Source organism: Protomyctophum parallelum (assembly GCF_964188405.1).
Source record: "Protomyctophum parallelum genome assembly, chromosome: 10".
NCBI lineage: Eukaryota > Metazoa > Chordata > Actinopteri > Myctophiformes > Myctophidae > Protomyctophum > Protomyctophum parallelum.
In genome coordinates, this window is record NC_139704.1 from 37,230,425 (window position 1) to 37,249,221 (window position 18,797).

Consider the following 18,797-nt stretch of genomic DNA (forward strand, 5'->3'; position numbering starts at 1 on the left):
GAAATTTTGAAATTTTTTCAAATCCTCAAAAATGATGAAAAACTGCGTGTTATAGTATGCCGTACGGTAGGGGCTATAGCCCATGTTTAAAAATGATGAAAAACGAGGTTTCATTTTTTTTTTTAATTTAAAAAAAACGATGGGCTATAACCCATGTTTTTTGAATTTTTTAATTTTTTTCAAATCCTCAAAAATGATGAAAAACTGCGTGTTATAGTATGCCGTACGGTAGGGGCTATAGCCCATGTTTATAAATGATGAAAAACGAGGTTTAAATCTTTTTCAAAATTTCAAAAAAACGATGGGCTATAACCCATGTTTTTTGAAATTTTGATTTTTTTTCAAATCCTCAAAAATGATGAGAAACTGCGTGTTATAGTATGCCGTACGGTAGGGGCTATAGCCCATGTTTAAAAATGATGAAAAACGAGGTTTAAAAAAAATTCAACATTTCAAAAAAACGATGGGCTATAACCCATGTTTTTTGAAATTTTGAATTTTTTTCAAATCCTCAAAAATGATGAAAAACTGCGTGTTATAGTATGCCGTACGGTAGGGGCTATAGCCCATGTTTAAAAATGATGAAAAACGAGGTTTCAAAAAATTTCAAAATTTCAAAAAAACGATGGGCTATAACCCATGTTTTTTTTAATTTTGATTTTTTTTCAAATCCTCAAAAATGATAAAAAACTGCGTGTTATAGTATGCCGTACGGTAGGGGCTATAGCCCATGTTTAAAAATGATGAAAAACGAGGTTTAAAAAAAATTCAACATTTAAAAAAAACGATGGGCTATAACCCATGTTTTTTTTTATTTTGAATTTTTTTCAAATCCTCAAAAATGATGAAAAACTGCGTGTTATAGTATGCCGTACGGTAGGGGCTATAGCCCATGTTTGAAAATGATGAAAAACGAGGTTTAATTTTTTTTCAAAATTTCAAAAAAACGATGGGCTATAACCCATGTTTTTTGAAATTTTGATTTTTTTTCAAATCCTCAAAAATGATGAAAAACTGCGTGTTATAGTATGCCGTACGGTAGGGGCTATAGCCCATGTTTAAATATGATGAAAAACGAGGTTTAAAAAAATTCAAAATTTCAAAAAAACGATGGGCTATAACCCATGTTTTTTGAAATTTTGAATTTTTTTCAAATCCTCAAAAATTATGAAAAACTGCGTGTTATAGTATGCCGTACGGTAGGGGCTATAGCCCATGTTTAAAAATGATGAAAAACGAGGTTTAATTTTTTTTTTAAATTAAAAAAAAAACGATGGGCTATAACCCATGTTTTTTGAAATTTTTAATTTTTTTCAAATCCTCAAAAATGATGAAAAACTGCGTGTTATAGTATGCCGTACGGTAGGGGCTATAGCCCATGTTTATAAATGATGAAAAACGAGGTTTAAAATTTTTTCAAAATTTCAAAAATACGATGGGCTATAACCCATGTTTTTTGAAATTTTGAATTTTTTTCAAATCCTCAAAAATGATGAGAAACTGCGTGTTATAGTATGCCGTACGGTAGGGGCTATAGCCCATGTTTAAAAATGATGAAAAACGAGGTTTAAAAAAAATTCAACATTTCAAAAAAACGATGGGCTATAACCCATGTTTTTTGAAATTTTGAATTTTTTTCAAATCCTCAAAAATGATGGAAAAACTGCGTGTTGTAGTATGCCGTACGGTAGGGGCTATAGCCCATGTTTAAATATGATGAAAAACGAGGTTTAAAAAAATTCAGAATTTCAAAAAAACGATGGGCTATAACCCATGTTTTTTGAAATTTTGAATTTTTTTCAAATCCTCAAAAATGATGAAAAACTGCATGTTATAGTATGCCGTACGGTAGGGGCTATAGCCCATGTTTAAAAATGATGAAAAACGAGGTTTAAAAGAAATTCAAATTTTCAAAAAAACGATGGGCTATAACCCATGTTTTTTTAAATTTTGATTTTTTTTCAAATCCTCAAAAATGATGAAAAACTGCGTGTTATAGTATGCCGTACGGTAGGGGCTATAGCCCATGTTTAAAAATGATGAAAAACGAGGTTTAAAAAAATTTCAAAATTTCAAAAAAACGATGGGCTATAACCCATGTTTTTTGAAATTTTGAATTTTTTTCAAATCCTCAAAAATGATGAAAAACTGCGTGTTATAGTATGCCGTACGGTAGGGGCTATAGCCCATGTTTATAAATGATGAAAAACGAGGTTTAATTTTTTTTTTTTAATTTAAAAAAAACGATGGGCTATAACCCATGTTTTTTGAAATTTTGAATTTTTTTCAAATCCTCAAAAATGATGAAAAACTGCGTGTTATAGTATGCCGTACGGTAGGGGCTATAGCCCATGTTTATAAATGATGAAAAACGAGGTTTAACATTTTTTCAAAATTTCAAAAAAACGATGGGCTATAACCCATGTTTTTTGAAATTTTGAATTTTTTTCAAATCCTCAAAAATTATGAAAAACTGCGTGTTATAGTATGCCGTACGGTAGGGGCTATAGCCCATGTTTAAAAATGATGAAAAACGAGGTTTAATTTTTTTTTTAAATTAAAAAAAAAACGATGGGCTATAACCCATGTTTTTTGAAATTTTTAATTTTTTTCAAATCCTCAAAAATGATGAAAAACTGCGTGTTATAGTATGCCGTACGGTAGGGGCTATAGCCCATGTTTATAAATGATGAAAAACGAGGTTAAAAATTTTTTCAAAATTTCAAAAATACGATGGGCTATAACCCATGTTTTTTGAAATTTTGAATTTTTTTCAAATCCTCAAAAATGATGAGAAACTGCGTGTTATAGTATGCCGTACGGTAGGGGCTATAGCCCATGTTTAAAAATGATGAAAAACGAGGTTTAAAAAAAATTCAACATTTCAAAAAAACGATGGGCTATAACCCATGTTTTTTGAAATTTTGAATTTTTTTCAAATCCTCAAAAATGATGAAAAACTGCGTGTTGTAGTATGCCGTACGGTAGGGGCTATAGCCCATGTTTAAATATGATGAAAAACGAGGTTTAAAATTTTTTCAAAATTTCAAAAATACGATGGGCTATAACCCATGTTTTTTGAAATTTTGAATTTTTTTCAAATCCTCAAAAATGATGAGAAACTGCGTGTTATAGTATGCCGTACGGTAGGGGCTATAGCCCATGTTTAAAAATGATGAAAAACGAGGTTTAAAAAAAATTCAACATTTCAAAAAAACGATGGGCTATAACCCATGTTTTTTGAAATTTTGAATTTTTTTCAAATCCTCAAAAATGATGGAAAAACTGCGTGTTGTAGTATGCCGTACGGTAGGGGCTATAGCCCATGTTTAAATATGATGAAAAACGAGGTTTAAAAAAATTCAGAATTTCAAAAAAACGATGGGCTATAACCCATGTTTTTTGAAATTTTGAATTTTTTTCAAATCCTCAAAAATGATGAAAAACTGCATGTTATAGTATGCCGTACGGTAGGGGCTATAGCCCATGTTTAAAAATGATGAAAAACGAGGTTTAAAAGAAATTCAAATTTTCAAAAAAACGATGGGCTATAACCCATGTTTTTTTAAATTTTGATTTTTTTTCAAATCCTCAAAAATGATGAAAAACTGCGTGTTATAGTATGCCGTACGGTAGGGGCTATAGCCCATGTTTAAAAATGATGAAAAACGAGGTTTAAAAAAATTTCAAAATTTCAAAAAAACGATGGGCTATAACCCATGTTTTTTGAAATTTTGAATTTTTTTCAAATCCTCAAAAATGATGAAAAACTGCGTGTTGTAGTATGCCGTACGGTAGGGGCTATAGCCCATGTTTAAATATGATGAAAAACGAGGTTTAAAATTTTTTCAAAATTTCAAAAATACGATGGGCTATAACCCATGTTTTTTGAAATTTTGAATTTTTTTCAAATCCTCAAAAATGATGAGAAACTGCGTGTTATAGTATGCCGTACGGTAGGGGCTATAGCCCATGTTTAAAAATGATGAAAAACGAGGTTTAAAAAAAATTCAACATTTCAAAAAAACGATGGGCTATAACCCATGTTTTTTGAAATTTTGAATTTTTTTCAAATCCTCAAAAATGATGGAAAAACTGCGTGTTGTAGTATGCCGTACGGTAGGGGCTATAGCCCATGTTTAAATATGATGAAAAACGAGGTTTAAAAAAATTCAGAATTTCAAAAAAACGATGGGCTATAACCCATGTTTTTTGAAATTTTGAATTTTTTTCAAATCCTCAAAAATGATGAAAAACTGCATGTTATAGTATGCCGTACGGTAGGGGCTATAGCCCATGTTTAAAAATGATGAAAAACGAGGTTTAAAAGAAATTCAAATTTTCAAAAAAACGATGGGCTATAACCCATGTTTTTTTAAATTTTGATTTTTTTTCAAATCCTCAAAAATGATGAAAAACTGCGTGTTATAGTATGCCGTACGGTAGGGGCTATAGCCCATGTTTAAAAATGATGAAAAACGAGGTTTAAAAAAATTTCAAAATTTCAAAAAAACGATGGGCTATAACCCATGTTTTTTGAAATTTTGAATTTTTTTCAAATCCTCAAAAATGATGAAAAACTGCGTGTTATAGTATGCCGTACGGTAGGGGCTATAGCCCATGTTTATAAATGATGAAAAACGAGGTTTAATTTTTTTTTTTTAATTTAAAAAAAACGATGGGCTATAACCCATGTTTTTTGAAATTTTGAATTTTTTTCAAATCCTCAAAAATGATGAAAAACTGCGTGTTATAGTATGCCGTACGGTAGGGGCTATAGCCCATGTTTATAAATGATGAAAAACGAGGTTTAACATTTTTTCAAAATTTCAAAAAAACGATGGGCTATAACCCATGTTTTTTGAAATTTTGAATTTTTTTCAAATCCTCAAAAATTATGAAAAACTGCGTGTTATAGTATGCCGTACGGTAGGGGCTATAGCCCATGTTTAAAAATGATGAAAAACGAGGTTTAATTTTTTTTTTAAATTAAAAAAAAAACGATGGGCTATAACCCATGTTTTTTGAAATTTTTAATTTTTTTCAAATCCTCAAAAATGATGAAAAACTGCGTGTTATAGTATGCCGTACGGTAGGGGCTATAGCCCATGTTTATAAATGATGAAAAACGAGGTTTAAAATTTTTTCAAAATTTCAAAAATACGATGGGCTATAACCCATGTTTTTTGAAATTTTGAATTTTTTTCAAATCCTCAAAAATGATGAGAAACTGCGTGTTATAGTATGCCGTACGGTAGGGGCTATAGCCCATGTTTAAAAATGATGAAAAACGAGGTTTAAAAAAAATTCAACATTTCAAAAAAACGATGGGCTATAACCCATGTTTTTTGAAATTTTGAATTTTTTTCAAATCCTCAAAAATGATGAAAAACTGCGTGTTGTAGTATGCCGTACGGTAGGGGCTATAGCCCATGTTTAAATATGATGAAAAACGAGGTTTAAAAAAATTCAGAATTTCAAAAAAACGATGGGCTATAACCCATGTTTTTTGAAATTTTGAATTTTTTTCAAATCCTCAAAAATGATGAAAAACTGCATGTTATAGTATGCCGTACGGTAGGGGCTATAGCCCATGTTTAAAAATGATGAAAAACGAGGTTTAAAAGAAATTCAAATTTTCAAAAAAACGATGGGCTATAACCCATGTTTTTTTAAATTTTGATTTTTTTTCAAATCCTCAAAAATGATGAAAAACTGCGTGTTATAGTATGCCGTACGGTAGGGGCTATAGCCCATGTTTAAAAATGATGAAAAACGAGGTTTAAAAAAATTTCAAAATTTCAAAAAAACGATGGGCTATAACCCATGTTTTTTGAAATTTTGAATTTTTTTCAAATCCTCAAAAATGATGAAAAACTGCGTGTTATAGTATGCCGTACGGTAGGGGCTATAGCCCATGTTTATAAATGATGAAAAACTAGGTTTAATTTTTTTTTTTTAATTTAAAAAAAACGATGGGCTATAACCCATGTTTTTTGAAATTTTGAATTTTTTTCAAATCCTCAAAAATGATGAAAAACTGCGTGTTATAGTATGCCGTACGGTAGGGGCTATAGCCCATGTTTATAAATGATGAAAAACGAGGTTTAACATTTTTTCAAAATTTCAAAAAAACGATGGGCTATAACCCATGCTTTTTGAAATTTTGAAATTTATTCAAATCCTCAAAAATGATGAAAAACTGCGTGTTATAGTATGCCGTACGGTAGGGGCTATAGCCCATGTTTAAATATGATGAAAAACGAGGTTTAAAAAAATTCAAAATTTCAAAAAAACGATGGGCTATAACCCATGTTTTTTGAAATTTTGAATTTTTTTCAAATCCTCAAAAATGATGAAAAACTGCATGTTATAGTATGCCGTACGGTAGGGGCTATAGCCCATGTTTAAAAATGATGAAAAACGAGGTTTAAATTTTTTTCAAAATTTCAAAAAAACGATGGGCTATAACCCATGTTTTTTGAAATTTTGAAATTTTTTCAAATCCTCAAAAATGATGAAAAACTGTGTGTTATAGTATGCCGTACGGTAGGGGCTATAACCCATGTTTTTTGAAATTTTGAATTTTTTTCAAATCCTCAAAAATGATGAAAAACTGCATGTTATAGTATGCCGTACGGTAGGGGCTATAGCCCATGTTTAAAAATGATGAAAAACGAGGTTTAAAAGAAATTCAAATTTTCAAAAAAACGATGGGCTATAACCCATGTTTTTTTAAATTTTGATTTTTTTTCAAATCCTCAAAAATGATGAAAAACTGCGTGTTATAGTATGCCGTACGGTAGGGGCTATAGCCCATGTTTAAAAATGATGAAAAACGAGGTTTAAAATTTTTTCAAAATTTCAAAAAAACGATGGGCTATAACCCATGTTTTTTGAAATTTTGAATTTTTTTCAAATCCTCAAAAATGATGAAAAACTGCGTGTTATAGTATGCCGTACGGTAGGGGCTATAGCCCATGTTTAAAAATGATGAAAAACGAGGTTTAATTTTTTTTTTTAATTTAAAAAAAACGATGGGCTATAACCCATGTTTTTTGAAATTTTGAATTTTTTTCAAATCCTCAAAAATGATGAAAAACTGCGTGTTATAGTATGCCGTACGGTAGGGGCTATAGCCCATGTTTATAAATGATGAAAAACGAGGTTTAACATTTTTTCAAAATTTCAAAAAAACGATGGGCTATAACCCATGCTTTTTGAAATTTTGAAATTTATTCAAATCCTCAAAAATGATGAAAAACTGTGTGTTATAGTATGCCGTACGGTAGGGGCTATAGCCCATGTTTAAAAATGATGAAAAACGAGGTTTAAAAAAAATTCAACATTTCAAAAAAACGATGGGCTATAACCCATGTTTTTTTAAATGTTGAATTTTTTTCAAATCCTCAAAAATGATGAAAAACTGCGTGTTATAGTATGCCGTACGGTAGGGGCTATAGCCCATGTTTAAAAATGATGAAAAACGAGGTTTAAAGAAATTTCAAAATTTCAAAAAAACGATGGGCTATAACCCATGTTTTTTGAAATTTTGATTTTTTTTTCAAATCCTCAAAAATGATGAAAAACTGCGTGTTATAGTATGCCGTACGGTAGGGGCTATAGCCCATGTTTAAATATGATGAAAAACGAGGTTTAAAAAAATTCAAAATTTCAAAAAAACGATGGGCTATAACCCATGTTTTTTGAAATTTTGAATTTTTTTCAAATCCTCAAAAATTATGAAAAACTGCGTGTTATAGTATGCCGTACGGTAGGGGCTATAGCCCATGTTTAAAAATGATGAAAAACGAGGTTTAATTTTTTTTTTAAATTAAAAAAAAAACGATGGGCTATAACCCATGTTTTTTGAAATTTTTAATTTTTTTCAAATCCTCAAAAATGATGAAAAACTGCGTGTTATAGTATGCCGTACGGTAGGGGCTATAGCCCATGTTTATAAATGATGAAAAACGAGGTTTAAATTTTTTTCAAAATTTCAAAAATACGATGGGCTATAACCCATGTTTTTTGAAATTTTGAATTTTTTTCAAATCCTCAAAAATGATGAGAAACTGCGTGTTATAGTATGCCGTACGGTAGGGGCTATAGCCCATGTTTAAAAATGATGAAAAACGAGGTTTAAAAAAAATTCAACATTTCAAAAAAACGATGGGCTATAACCCATGTTTTTTGAAATTTTGAATTTTTTTCAAATCCTCAAAAATGATGAAAAACTGCGTGTTGTAGTATGCCGTACGGTAGGGGCTATAGCCCATGTTTAAATATGATGAAAAACGAGGTTTAAAAAAATTCAGAATTTCAAAAAAACGATGGGCTATAACCCATGTTTTTTGAAATTTTGAATTTTTTTCAAATCCTCAAAAATGATGAAAAACTGCATGTTATAGTATGCCGTACGGTAGGGGCTATAGCCCATGTTTAAAAATGATGAAAAACGAGGTTTAAAAGAAATTCAAATTTTCAAAAAAACGATGGGCTATAACCCATGTTTTTTTAAATTTTGATTTTTTTTCAAATCCTCAAAAATGATGAAAAACTGCGTGTTATAGTATGCCGTACGGTAGGGGCTATAGCCCATGTTTAAAAATGATGAAAAACGAGGTTTAAAAAAATTTCAAAATTTCAAAAAAACGATGGGCTATAACCCATGTTTTTTGAAATTTTGAATTTTTTTCAAATCCTCAAAAATGATGAAAAACTGCGTGTTATAGTATGCCGTACGGTAGGGGCTATAGCCCATGTTTATAAATGATGAAAAACGAGGTTTAATTTTTTTTTTTTAATTTAAAAAAAACGATGGGCTATAACCCATGTTTTTTGAAATTTTGAATTTTTTTCAAATCCTCAAAAATGATGAAAAACTGCGTGTTATAGTATGCCGTACGGTAGGGGCTATAGCCCATGTTTATAAATGATGAAAAACGAGGTTTAACATTTTTTCAAAATTTCAAAAAAACGATGGGCTATAACCCATGTTTTTTGAAATTTTGAATTTTTTTCAAATCCTCAAAAATTATGAAAAACTGCGTGTTATAGTATGCCGTACGGTAGGGGCTATAGCCCATGTTTAAAAATGATGAAAAACGAGGTTTAATTTTTTTTTTAAATTAAAAAAAAAACGATGGGCTATAACCCATGTTTTTTGAAATTTTTAATTTTTTTCAAATCCTCAAAAATGATGAAAAACTGCGTGTTATAGTATGCCGTACGGTAGGGGCTATAGCCCATGTTTATAAATGATGAAAAACGAGGTTTAAAATTTTTTCAAAATTTCAAAAATACGATGGGCTATAACCCATGTTTTTTGAAATTTTGAATTTTTTTCAAATCCTCAAAAATGATGAGAAACTGCGTGTTATAGTATGCCGTACGGTAGGGGCTATAGCCCATGTTTAAAAATGATGAAAAACGAGGTTTAAAAAAAATTCAACATTTCAAAAAAACGATGGGCTATAACCCATGTTTTTTGAAATTTTGAATTTTTTTCAAATCCTCAAAAATGATGAAAAACTGCGTGTTGTAGTATGCCGTACGGTAGGGGCTATAGCCCATGTTTAAATATGATGAAAAACGAGGTTTAAAAAAATTCAGAATTTCAAAAAAACGATGGGCTATAACCCATGTTTTTTGAAATTTTGAATTTTTTTCAAATCCTCAAAAATGATGAAAAACTGCATGTTATAGTATGCCGTACGGTAGGGGCTATAGCCCATGTTTAAAAATGATGAAAAACGAGGTTTAAAAGAAATTCAAATTTTCAAAAAAACGATGGGCTATAACCCATGTTTTTTTAAATTTTGATTTTTTTTCAAATCCTCAAAAATGATGAAAAACTGCGTGTTATAGTATGCCGTACGGTAGGGGCTATAGCCCATGTTTAAAAATGATGAAAAACGAGGTTTAAAAAAATTTCAAAATTTCAAAAAAACGATGGGCTATAACCCATGTTTTTTGAAATTTTGAATTTTTTTCAAATCCTCAAAAATGATGAAAAACTGCGTGTTATAGTATGCCGTACGGTAGGGGCTATAGCCCATGTTTATAAATGATGAAAAACTAGGTTTAATTTTTTTTTTTTAATTTAAAAAAAACGATGGGCTATAACCCATGTTTTTTGAAATTTTGAATTTTTTTCAAATCCTCAAAAATGATGAAAAACTGCGTGTTATAGTATGCCGTACGGTAGGGGCTATAGCCCATGTTTATAAATGATGAAAAACGAGGTTTAACATTTTTTCAAAATTTCAAAAAAACGATGGGCTATAACCCATGCTTTTTGAAATTTTGAAATTTATTCAAATCCTCAAAAATGATGAAAAACTGCGTGTTATAGTATGCCGTACGGTAGGGGCTATAGCCCATGTTTAAATATGATGAAAAACGAGGTTTAAAAAAATTCAAAATTTCAAAAAAACGATGGGCTATAACCCATGTTTTTTGAAATTTTGAATTTTTTTCAAATCCTCAAAAATGATGAAAAACTGCATGTTATAGTATGCCGTACGGTAGGGGCTATAGCCCATGTTTAAAAATGATGAAAAACGAGGTTTAAATTTTTTTCAAAATTTCAAAAAAACGATGGGCTATAACCCATGTTTTTTGAAATTTTGAAATTTTTTCAAATCCTCAAAAATGATGAAAAACTGTGTGTTATAGTATGCCGTACGGTAGGGGCTATAACCCATGTTTTTTGAAATTTTGAATTTTTTTCAAATCCTCAAAAATGATGAAAAACTGCATGTTATAGTATGCCGTACGGTAGGGGCTATAGCCCATGTTTAAAAATGATGAAAAACGAGGTTTAAAAGAAATTCAAATTTTCAAAAAAACGATGGGCTATAACCCATGTTTTTTTAAATTTTGATTTTTTTTCAAATCCTCAAAAATGATGAAAAACTGCGTGTTATAGTATGCCGTACGGTAGGGGCTATAGCCCATGTTTAAAAATGATGAAAAACGAGGTTTAAAATTTTTTCAAAATTTCAAAAAAACGATGGGCTATAACCCATGTTTTTTGAAATTTTGAATTTTTTTCAAATCCTCAAAAATGATGAAAAACTGCGTGTTATAGTATGCCGTACGGTAGGGGCTATAGCCCATGTTTAAAAATGATGAAAAACGAGGTTTAATTTTTTTTTTTTAATTTAAAAAAAACGATGGGCTATAACCCATGTTTTTTGAAATTTTGAATTTTTTTCAAATCCTCAAAAATGATGAAAAACTGCGTGTTATAGTATGCCGTACGGTAGGGGCTATAGCCCATGTTTATAAATGATGAAAAACGAGGTTTAACATTTTTTCAAAATTTCAAAAAAACGATGGGCTATAACCCATGCTTTTTGAAATTTTGAAATTTATTCAAATCCTCAAAAATGATGAAAAACTGTGTGTTATAGTATGCCGTACGGTAGGGGCTATAGCCCATGTTTAAAAATGATGAAAAACGAGGTTTAAAAAAAATTCAACATTTCAAAAAAACGATGGGCTATAACCCATGTTTTTTTAAATGTTGAATTTTTTTCAAATCCTCAAAAATGATGAAAAACTGCGTGTTATAGTATGCCGTACGGTAGGGGCTATAGCCCATGTTTAAAAATGATGAAAAACGAGGTTTAAAGAAATTTCAAAATTTCAAAAAAACGATGGGCTATAACCCATGTTTTTTGAAATTTTGATTTTTTTTTCAAATCCTCAAAAATGATGAAAAACTGCGTGTTATAGTATGCCGTACAGTAGGGGCTATAGCCCATGTTTAAATATGATGAAAAACGAGGTTTAAAAAAATTCAAAATTTCAAAAAAACGATGGGCTATAACCCATGTTTTTTGAAATTTTGATTTTTTTTCAAATCCTCAAAAATGATGAAAAACTGCATGTTATAGTATGCCGTACGGTAGGGGCTATAGCCCATGTTTAAAAATGATGAAAAACGAGGTTTAAAATTTTTTCAAAATTTCAAAAAAACGATGGGCTATAACCCATGTTTTTTGAAATTTTGAAATTTTTTCAAATCCTCAAAAATGATGAAAAACTGTGTGTTATAGTATGCCGTACGGTAGGGGCTATAGCCCATGTTTAAAAATTATGAAAAACGAGGTTTAAAAAAAATTCAACATTTCAAAAAAACGATGGGCTATAACCCATGTTTTTTTTAATTTTGAATTTTTTTCAAATCCTCAAAAATGATGAAAAACTGCGTGTTATAGTATGCCGTACGGTAGGGGCTATAGCCCATGTTTAAAAATGATGAAAAACGAGGTTTAAATTTTTTTCAAAATTTCAAAAAAACGATGGGCTATAACCCATGTTTTTTGAAATTTTGATTTTTTTTCAAATCCTCAAAAATGATGAAAAACTGCGTGTTATAGTATGCCGTACGGTAGGGGCTATAGCCCATGTTTAAATATGATGAAAAACGAGGTTTAAAAATTTTCAAAATTTCAAAAAAACGATGGGCTATAACCCATGTTTTTTGAAATTTTGAAATTTTTTCAAATCCTCAAAAATGATGAAAAACTGCGTGTTATAGTATGCCGTACGGTAGGGGCTATAGCCCATGTTTAAAAATGATGAAAAACGAGGTTTAAAAAAAATTCAACATTTAAAAAAAACGATGGGCTATAACTCATGTTTTTTTTAATTTAGAATTTTTTTCAAATCCTCAAAAATGATGAAAAACTGCGTGTTATAGTATGCCGTACGGTAGGGGCTATCAAAAAGGGGCTGCGTCAAAAAATGGGAAAAAAACGTCTAAAAATAGACGTCTAAAAATAGACGTCTAAAACACGTCTATTTTTAGACGTGTTTTAGACGTCTATTTTTAGACGTTTTTAATCCCATTTTTAGACGCTCGTCTAATAGCCCATATCGTACGGCATACTGTAGCACGCCGTTTTTCATCATTTTTGAGGATTTGAAAAAAATTGAAAAAAAAACAAAACATGGGTTATATCCCATCGTTTTTTGAATTTTTGACCATGGCCTATAGCACCTATTAGACGTTTTTTAGACGGTTTTTATCCCATTTTTAGACGCACATCTAAATAGCCGGCTATTGCTCAGTGGGATGGTCAAAAATGATGAAATACGAGGATTTTTTTTTTAAATCCAAAATTCAAAAAACGATGGGCTATAACCCATCTTTTTTTCATTTTTTTCAAAAATGATGAAAAACGGCGTGCTATAGTATGCCGTACGATATGGCCCAAAATTATGAAAAACGAGGATAATTCTTTTTTTCAAAAAACGATGGGCTATAACCCATCGTTTTTTTTATATATATATATTTTTTCAAATCCTCAAAAATGATTAAAAGCGGCGTGCTATAGTATGCCGTACGTACGATATGGGCTATAGCCCATGGTCCAAAATGATGAAAAACGAGGATTTTCAAAATTTCAAAAAACGATGGGCTATAACCCTCAAAAATGATGAAAAACGGCGTGCTACAGTATGCTGTACGATATGGGCTATTAGACAAGCGTCTAAAAATGGGATAAAAATAGACGTCTAAAACACGTCTAAAAATAGACGTGTTTTAGACGTCTATTTTTAGACGTTTTTTAGACGTCTATTTTTAGACGTTTTTTATCCCATTTTAAAACGCACGTCTAATAGCCGGCTATTGCTCAGTGGGATGGTCAAAAATGATGAAAAACGAGGATTCAATTTTTTTTCAAAAATTCAAAAAACGATGGGCTATAACCCATCGTTTTTTTTTTCATTTTTTCATTTTTTTCAAATCCTCAAAAATGATGAAAAACGGCATGTTATAGTATGCCGTACGATATGGGCTATAGCCCATGGTCCAAAATGATGAAAAACGAGGATTAAAAAAAAATTCAAAAATTCAAAAAACGATGGGCTATAACCCATCATTTTTTCATTTTTTTCAAATCCTCAAAAATGATGAAAAACGGCGTGCTTTAGTATGCTGTACGATATGGCCCAAAATTATGAAAAACGAGGATAATTCTTCAAGAAACGATGGGCTATAACCCATCGTTTTTTTTATTTTTTTTCAAATCCTCAAAGATGATGAAAAACGGCGTGCTATAGTATGCCGTACGATATGGGCTATAGCCCATGTTCCAAAATGATGAAAAACGAGCATTCAAAAACATTTCAAAAAATCAAAAAACGATGGGCTATAACCCATCGTTTTTTTTTGTTTTTTTTTGTTTTTCAAATCCTCAAAAATGATGAAAAACGGCGTGCTATAGTATGCCGTACGATATGGGCTATAGCCCATGGTCAAAAATGATGAAAAACGAGGATATTTATTTTTCAAAAATTCAAAAAACAATGGGCTATAACCCATCGTTTTTTAATTTTTTTCCAAAAAAAGAAAAAAAACAAAAAACGATGGGCTATAACCCATCTTTTTTTTTCAAATCCTCAAAAATGATGAAAAAGGCGTGCTACAGTATGCCGTACGATATGGGCTATTAGACGAGCGTCTAAAATGGGATAAAAAACAGAAAAAGAATAGACGTCTATTTTTAGACGTTTTTTAGACGTCTATTTTTTGACGGTTTTTATCCCATTTTTAGGCGCACGTCTAATAGCCGGCTATTGCTCAGTGGGATGGTCAAAAATGATGAAAAACGATGATTTAAAAAAAAATCTAAAAATCAAAAAAACGATGGGCTATAACCCATATATATATATATATTATTATTTATTTATTTTTCAAATCCTCAAAAATGATGAAAAACGGTGTGCTATTGTATGCCGTACGATATGGGCTATAGCCCATGGTCCAAAATGATGAAAAACGAGGATGAAAAAAAACTTTGGCATGCTACTAGTCCTACATACTTAAACCTACCAACCCCATTCTAGCCTACTTAGTTTCATCTTACGGTGGACATGTTTGCCTGAAATGGAATCTTTGAAATGTTTCATAGTTTTAGAAATATAGTGCTTTCAAATTTACAATGGGGCTCAATGGCAGACATTGACACGTCAAAATTTACTTTCACCTAGAAACTCCATTCACACTTTTTATTATTCAGCTTACTGTTTCTGAGTTATTTAACTTAAACGCCCAATGCATTCTCTATGGCAATAGCACAAACTTTGGCATGCTACTAGTCCTACATACAAAATGATGAAAAACGAGAATAAAAAAAAAATCAAAAATTCAAAAAAAGATGGGCTATAACCCATCGTTTTTCAAATCCTCAAAAATGATGAAAAACGGCGTGCTATAGTATGCCGTGCGATATGGACTATGGCCCATGGTCCAAAATGATGAAAATCGAGGATAAAAGAAAAGAAATAAAATCAAAAAACGATGGGCTATAACCATAGAGTATTAAAAGGATAGAGACTGAACTGGCGCGAAGCTCCGCCCCCTCCGCTATTCATGTCAGTGGAAGTTGCTCAGTGGCGTTTTGAAGCACCCGGAAGGCTGCCGGAAGGATCGTCTATTTCCGCATTTTTCCGCTGATTCAGCATTTGGGCACCAAATTTTGGTGCCCAAATGCGGAAGTGCAGCTGGGCTTTAACATTGAGCGTTCGGTTGCACGGGGTTTCCTCGTCATGAATCCACGGGTCCGCCTGCAGTCCTTCCTCCTACCACTAGGGCCCAGCGCTTCAACATTGGAGTGCCTAGCTGGCCCCTTGGCTATAACCCATCGTTTTTTAATTTTTTTCCAAATCCTCAAAAATGATGAAAAACGGCGTGCTATAGTATGCCATACGATATGGGCTATAGCCCATGGTCCAAAATGATGAAAAACGAGGATTTTTTTTTTTTTAACGATGGGCTATAACCCATCGTTTTTTTTTTCTTCATTTTTTCATTTTTTTAAAATCCTCAAAAATGATGAAAAACGGCGTGGTATAGTATGCCGTACAATATGGGCTATAGCCCATGGTCCAAAATGATGAAAAACGAGGATTAAAAAAAACTCAAAAATTCAAAAAACGATGGGCTATAACCCATCGTTTTTTTTCCTTTTTTCAAATCCTCAAAAATGATGAAAAACGGCATGCTATAATATGCCGTACGATATGGGCTATAGCCCATGGACTAAATGATGAAAAACGAGGATAAAAAAAAATCTAAAATTAAAAAAACGATGGGCTATAACCCATCGTTTTTTTCCTTTTTTTCAAATCCTCAAAAATGATGAAAAACGGCGTGCTATAGTATGCCGTACGATATGGGCTATAGCCCATGGTCAAAAATGATGAAAAACGAGGATATTTTTTTTCTTCAAAAATTAAAAAAACGATGGGCCATAACCCATCATTTTTTCATTTTTTTCAAATCCTCAAAAAGGATGAAAAACGGCGTGCTATAGTATGCCGTACGATATGGGCCCATGGTCCAAAATGATGAAAAACGAGGATTAAAAAGAAAAAAAAATCAATGAGTGTCCAACAATGAAGTACTGTATAATGTTACTTGACATGTCATACAATTATGCCATATTATAAATAGATTATAGTGCATTATAGTTTTTATAATGTATTATTTTTTTAATTTATATATTTTGTCCCACGATTTTGTAACCCATTTTTCACCCCTGTGTCAATCATCCTGTGATGTGATCCTGGGCTCTACACACCCTCCGCCAACCTAGGGAGAGCAACGGACTTGAACTCATGCTTCCTTCATGCTTGAGTGTCCAAGTTGCTCCTTTACACCTGACAGGGGGGAGTTTCCCTGGTTGGACGTAGCACGTGGAAGGAACACGTTATTCGGTAGCACTTTACAATAATGACCCGTTATAAAGCATTTATAAACGTTTATAAGCAGTTTGTAGACTATTAACAAATCATTATTAACCTGTTTGTTGACATTCGTAAATGATTATTAAAACCGTTATAACTATGTTTACAAATCATTTATAAGGTATTAGTAAGTAGTAAACTATTCATTAATAAGCCATTTATATACATCTGTAAATGATTATTAAATAATTTGTAATGACCCCATGATAAAGCATTTATAAACGTTTATAAGCAGTTTGTAGACTATTAACAAATCATTAACAACCTGCTTGTTTACATTTGTAAATGATTACTAAAACCTTTATAACAAATTTACAAATAATTTATAAAGTATTAGTAAGTAGTAAAACTATTCATGAATAAGCCATGTATAATACATCTGTAAATGATTATTAAATCATTTGTAACTGATGTTATATAATATATACAAGCTATTTGTATATTTGGGAAATGTGTTTGTTCATGTTTAACATATACTTTGTAAAACATTCCTAAAATATCTATAAATCCTTAGTACATGTTATTAAGTGGAGGAGGACAGTCATACTCGGATACGAGTGACCGCCGATGATGATGAAAGTGACGACAGTTCATCATTTACAACTGTCTGTTAATGTTTGTTCATGTTTAACATATGCTTTGTAAAACATTCCTAAAACATATATAAATCCTTAGTACATGTTATTAAGGTCCCTATAGTAAAGTGACGACAGTTCATAATTTACAACTGTCTGTTAATGTTTGTTCATGTTTAACATATGCTTTGTAAAACATTCCTAAAATATCTATAAATCCTTAGTACATGTTATTAAGGTGCCTATAGTAAAGTGACGACAGTTCATAATTTACAACTGTCTGTTAATGTGTTTGTTCATGTTTAACATATGCTTTGTAAAACATTCCTAAAACATATATAAATCCTTAGTACATGTTATTAAGGTCCCTATAGTAAAGTGACGACAGTTCATAATTTACAACTGTCTGTTAATGTTTGTTCATGTTTAACATATGCTTTGTAAAACATTCCTAAAATATCTATAAATCCTTAGTACATGTTATTAAGGTGCCTATAGTAAAGTGACGACAGTTCATAATTTACAACTGTCTGTTAATGTGTTTGTTCATGTTTAACCCTACATCATTTTATGTTGAAGATGTTGTGTTGCATTGTGGGTAATCCTCAGTACAGAGGAACTCCATACTGAGGGTAAGATGGTCTCCTGTTTGCTCAGGCACAAACAAATTAATTACAAACATCTATGCTTCATATAAGTGGCCAGATATGCACTCATGTTTACATAGTGTTATTCAGTAACATTCGTTTTTGAAAATTCACTTACATGGAGTGTCAGTGAATTATCATGTAACACAGGCTACACAGCACAGCTAACAGCTGTGCTAACAGCTAGCTAACATGCTAACCGTTTTTCAAACAATTGAATAAACAATGTCATATGATACCATGTCATACAAAAACAAATGTTACTGAATAACACTATGTAAACATGAGTGCATATCTGGCCACTTATATGAAGCTTAGATGTTTGTAATTAATTTGTTTGTGCCTGAGCAAACAGGAGACCATCAAACCCTCAGTATGGAGTTCCTCTGTACTGAGGATTACCCACAAAGCAACACAACATCTTCAACATAAAATGATGTAGGGTTAAACATGAACAAACATTAACAGACAGTTGTAAATGATGAACTGTCGTCACTTTACTATAGGGACCTTAATAACATGTACTAAGGATTTATATACGTTTTAGGAATGTTTTACAAAGCATATGTTAAACATGAACAAACATTAACAGACAGTTGTAAATTATGAACTGTCGTCACTTTACTATAGGGACCTTAATAACATGTACTAAGGATTTATATATGTTTTAGGAATGTTTTACAAAGCATATGTTAAACATGAACAAACATTAACAGACAGTTGTAAATTATGAACTGTCGTCACTTTACTATAGGGACCTTAATAACATGTACTAAGGATTTATATACGTTTTAGGAATGTTTTA